The sequence below is a fragment of the Perissodus microlepis genome, chromosome 1 (assembly GCF_051167445.1).
Source record: "Perissodus microlepis isolate ML-2025 ecotype Zambia chromosome 1, ASM5116744v1, whole genome shotgun sequence".
NCBI lineage: Eukaryota > Metazoa > Chordata > Actinopteri > Cichliformes > Cichlidae > Perissodus > Perissodus microlepis.
Window position 1 is genome coordinate 1,984,381 of NC_140461.1, and position 6,000 is coordinate 1,990,380.

The following is a 6,000-nucleotide window of genomic DNA, read 5'->3' on the forward strand; positions in this document are numbered from 1 at the left end:
CGCTAAACACACACAGCCGAGCCAAAAAGTCTCCAGACTTCATCTAACAATGTAAACAATGGCTAGCTAGCTAGCTTAGCTCTCACCGATTCCAAAACACCAAGTTTCACCACGCTCCGACCAAAATTCACTGAACCAGCTGCAAAAGAAGACCACAAACATGCAAAGTGGTGCAAATGCGCTGAGACAGAAATTCGCTAAGCGTAGCGGTCCCAACCCCCGGGCCATGGACCGGTACTGGTCCGTGAGTCGTTTGGTACCGGGCTGCGAGAGTTGAGGCTCGGGTGTGAAATTGATGGTTTTCAGGGTTTTTATCCTTTACTCGGTTTCCCTGGGTCTTTTTATGAATAATTCTTTTTTTTTGGTACCAGTACTTGTTTGATTTTGTTGTATTTATCCGCGACACCTTGAAGGCCGGTCTGCGAAAATATTGTTGGGCATAAACGGGTCCATGGCGCAAAAAAGGTTGGGGACCGCTGGCTTAGCGGACCGGTTTCCTCCACCGGTAGCTGATAGTCGCTGTTGCCACAGTAACATCTGCTGCAACATTTACACCTCACAAGTGTTAGCTTTATTTTGATCCCAAGCTTGTTTACAGAGTTTGTAACTGCAGAGAAATACTTCGAGCAGGAAGCTCAGAAAGCCCTTTGGGGCTAAACAGCCTAGCATCTGTCAAAAACGCGTGCAGGATCACAGCTGCTCACAGAATGATGGGAAGGCTCTGTAACCACAGGTATCGCCAGATCAGCCGCGTCTGAAATCGCCCGCCGCTTTAAAATCAGCCGACTTCCTGTTGTATCTGCCTCGTTTCATCTGAACGTACAGCTGTCTGCACCTCCGCACTCCATTTAAAAGTTGTTTTTATTGCTGCAGCTCCACATTAAAAAGCATCTACTCATCACCAGCAGTCACAGCGGGTTAAAGCACTCAGCATCCGAGTCATTTTGCTGGTTGGGAACATTATGATAACTTCAGGTGTTAAATTCAGATTGGTGAGGAGGTTGAGGGAGCTCTTGTCAAATGAGGCTGGCTGGGTGAGGTTGTGGGCGTAGGAAAAGCACCTACACTGAAAACTGCAGTCCTGATAAACAATGGCACTGTTCTGGAAAAGGAATTTGTTGTTTTATTTTCTAATTATTTATGCATTTTAAATTAAAAATAAACTCCATAAAGCGATGGGCCGACATCAGAGTGAACTTTCTAAATGGTGCGTAAATTGAAGGGATTCTGATTTTTATTTCATTTATTGTGTTTTGAGGAATTTCGCAGGAGGAAGTGTCTAACATTCAAAGAGAGAAAAGGTTAAACTCTGTAAAGAGATTTAAATAATTAATGATGTCACAGCTGCTGGCACACACTCCCCTCTCTTTGGAGACCAACATCGATCCTGCTGCTGCGTGACGTCTGTAAAACCTGAGGAAAAAAATCAGAGAGCCTGCTTTGTCCTTTGGTTTTGTGAATGTGGCTGAAAGTAGAGCAGAGAGTGGCCATCAGTCTGGGTGTTAACCTCTTAACATCCAACAGGTGGTCAAGTTGGAGGATTAAGTTTATGTTCATAACATCATAAACACTAGGGGTGCAACGATACTCGTATCGATATTGAACCGTTCGATACAGTGCTTTCGGTTCGGTACGCATATGTATCGAACAATACAACATTTTTAATTTACTTTATCAACTTTCCTTCTGACGATGCTGTCTGTGTTGACGCTCAGTGGATCTGCGCTCGACAGTGCAGCCTAGGCGGAGTAGTCGAACGCAGATTCACTGAGCGCAGGGCAAGCTAGCCAGACAGAAGTTAAGCTCTCCGTGCAACATGGCAAATTGAACCTCCCCCACCCTCATTCAGATCTGGCGTTTGGAACTATTTTGGTTTTCATGTGACGTATGACCCTGAAGGTAAGCGCGTCATGGACAAAAGTAAAACAGTATGTTGGAGGTGCCACGCAATGCTCAATTACATGGGTGGGAACTACTGTGTTAGCGCAGTTAGCTCGTTAACGTTTTGACGCCGTCCAGCCCCACGCACGGGGTGATCCGCGGTAGCTCGTTAACGGAGATTTGCCGCGTTATGGCGTTAACGTCATTTCAGATTAATGCTGACAGCACTAGTGGGAACACAACGAATATGACTGCACATTTACTCCGACAGCATCCTAGTGCAAAGACAAGTGGAAGCAGACAAAAACAACAAGCACGCATGCTACAAACTTTACCCGAGTCATTTAGACAGCCGTTAGCACAGGATTCTCCTTATGGGGACCTGATATGTTTAATATGCTGCTGAGAATATAGCCCAGAAGAAGCGGATAGTATGGCTTTTATTTTGGAAAGAGCCATTTCTCTGTAATAAACTCTCTTTTCCAAAGATGAGTGATTTCTCCATCAGATAGATTTATTTTTTTTATTACTTTGTTGTTTCAGCAACATTAAATTTAAAAACTGTACTTTTGAGTTAAAATATATATTTATAATTTTAATAAATGACAAATTAAAAAGGCATGAACATTTTTTTTGTATCGAAAAAATATCGAACCGTGACACCAAAGTACCGAACCGAACCGTGAATTTTGTGTATTGTTGCACCCCTAATAAACACAGTCATAATAGTGCAAACTTTAAGCCTTAATACAGTTTAAACAGGTGAGTTATTAAAACAGAACAGGTGTTACGAGGGGGAAATGATCCACAGACCAATCAGTTTGTGTATCAGGCTGTAAACATGTTTATTTCTGCTGGAAAGTTTTAACATGGGAGTCTATGGGGACTGACTCACTGCTGCCTCTGCTGGACGTCACAGGAACTGCAGATTTCGGAACTCGGCAGGATGAGAGACGCTCGTTGACATCAAGGACCCACAGCAGCGGCCAGCGGTTAAGGAAACCTGACGAGAATCGCCCAGAAACTGTTTTCTATTGGCTGCTACTTTATTCTCTCTCTTTTCTCTCGGTGTACACACTGGCACAATTTCTCACTGAAAGTCTGCATATGCAAATGCAATGTGTTAACATATCAAATGCAATTATTCAAATGTCAGTTAGTTAAGCACTTGAGAGAAATATGGTTTATGAACAAATGAATCGGAAGCTCAAGGGTGCTCTGGATAATTTCAAGCTTTTTAAAATGCAAATACTGCTTCTGCTTTGCATGCTAAAAAAGATAACACTTGGTCATTTCAATAACGCATTCTTTTTACTCGACAATGAGGGCCAACGCTCGCATAGACGTAGCTGCGTGGGCGGAGAGAGAGCTCGGGGAGAGATTAAGCCATTCGAGGAGACAAATATCCGAATCCCAACAAGCAAGCTGAAGGGATCGGGCTCAATAAGGAGACAGGAAAAAAAAACACAGAGCACCAGTAAGATGAAAAATCTTCTCCAATTTTTTCAAATCAAGTAATTAACCAGGGTCAGTGGAGCTCATTTATTCGACTCTACGAGGCATTCATATTGGCTCAAAGGCAGCCTCGGTCGCACAATCGCCTCTGTGCGCTCGGTGCATGCCAAACAACTTGATTACAGGAGCTCTGAGGTGTTTTAAAATGAGTTTGCAGTGCGCACCACTCTGCCTGTAGCTCTTCAAATGCTAAATCTGGTGTAACGGATGGCTTCAGAATGTAATTTGTATGAGACAAGCAGAGCAGGTGGAGGATGGGTGCAGACTGATACTACGTTCACACAGACGCTGAAAACACCATAATGAGCATGTGTGCATGTTTTTTTTTAACCATAAACCCAACTGTTGATTTTTGGAAACCAGCTGTCTCTGATTTCTGACACATTTGTTTGATTGAAGTCTCGTCTTCATTTACAAAGTCTGGAAGCTCCAGAACTGTTTTGTGTTTTTTCCTCTGTACAGCAGCAACGTGGGTCGCACGATTAATGTGAGATCAAAGTTTTAATTCAAAAAATGTCATTGACTTAAGAATTAAAGACATTTTTATACCCCGTCCCCCATTTTCAGAGGATCCAAACAAACTTTGATGTAAAATGGACAAAATAAATAAAAATCTAATAAAATATCTACGGTATTTGTCCACTTTGGGGAAAAAGCACTCCCCAAATTCTTCTTTATATTGCTATAAACCACATACTCTATACAAACGATGCCGGTGTCACCCACTGGTTTGTTAAGTCACATTCGAAGCCCTCGCCATCTTTAAACCAAAACTGACCCTAATTGGATGAAAGGGTGGAGCGCTACAAGCTGATGCCAGCTAGTGTTTTTAGCAAGTTTTATACACAGATACCAGCTAATCATTCAGTCATTTCACCAGACCTGGAGCTCCGCCTCCTTGGACAGTGACCACACAGCAGCCATATTATTGGTCACAATAACTGATGTCATTAAAAAGGCTCCAGCAGCACAAACACGGTACAGAGGTCCAGGTCAGGCCTGTCATTCAAAGAGGCCACGCCCCTAATGCAAACTTTAAGCCTTAACACAATTTAAACAGGTGAGTTATAGAAACATCCTCCCCTGTACAGGTGCTATGAAGGAGGAAATGATCCACAGAGACCAGCTTATTCTATCATAGGAGTCTATGGGGACTTACTCACTGCGGGAGCCCCTGCTGGACATTAGCAGAACTGCAGTTTTGGTGCTTTAGTGTTTTATTTCTTAGCTCCAGGAGGGGCCATCTTTTATATACAGTCTGTGGTCAATTTAATTTGTAGAAGGGTGTGATAACTAGAAAAAAAATAAATCAAATCCGTTGGCATTACGAGTGCATAATTTTAAGTCCATGTACGCACACTTATTTAAAGGTACTTGTGTACAGCACTCCCTGGAAACTGAGCCGTTACCGGTTTAGTAAAAACACAGAGAACACAGACACTGCCTGTGACAACATAATGAAAACCATGGTGAGCAATATCTTTACAATTTGGTGACAAACTAGAGATTTTATTTTTCAAAAGCTGAGTGATTCGAACATCTGTCCAGGTGTTCTCAGTCAAAACAGCTGTAAAACATTTAACAGGGACATTTGCTCATTTCAACACCCCAGGCAGACGTGTAAGTGAGGAGCTGGAGTAACAGAGATGTGCATGGTAAGCAGCTGTTCACTCTGCTAGCTGACCCGGTGAATGCAACACACCCAGTCAGGGTTACTGTGGATGGAAGCAGATCACTGGTTTCAGAGCGGATGATGTGTCCGATGGGTTACAGATGCTTGGTGTGCCATCCTTCGTCCCTGTGGCGGCTACAAAGCCTGCTGGCATTTCTGGAAAGACTGTAGCCCCAAAATCAGACCGTTCTCTGGCTCTGGCTGCTGCCGCTAATAATAACACCCATTAACTGTCTCTAACCTGAGAGTGGTTGTGAAGTGTTTGTCGAGATCTCTGCAGAGAGCGCTGTTTTGACAGAAACTCAGAGCTCAGTGCAAACGCTTCACAAATCCTCGCTGCGGGGACTCTGCACACACACCGGACTCTCGAGCTGACACTTTCGTCCAAATCAAATCAAATCTGGTTTTCTGCAGATGCTGTCACGCTGCCGTGGCACACAGTGCTGTGGGCAAATTTCACAGCAAAGTCTGCTTAGTGATGCACACACAGAGCAGATGGAGGAGTTTGTGATTCGCAGCAAGAAGTAAAACTGCAACCAGACACAAATCATATGTATGACTGACGCGTCGCATTACTGCAGAGCAGCAAACTTCTGTGAAGATATTTGATTTTATTTTGATTCAAACTAAATTTGCCCCTCCCCCTTTTGCACACATTTAATCACTCACTCATACAGCACCGTATCATTTAGGAAGGCCAACCTGGTACCTACTTGTGGTATTAACCACCACGATGGCACCACCAGCTCCCCACCTGCTGCACGCTCGTTAGCGAGCCCCTCGAGCTGCCTTTGACAGCAGCGGCACAAGAAGGCGGAGCCTGTCTCTCCAACTGCAGGACAGGTGTGTGACACTGCAACAACCTGGTTAGCAGCAGCCGAACTTTCAAAATAAGAGTGTTGGAATTGTGTCACTGTGACTGGAAAACTAAA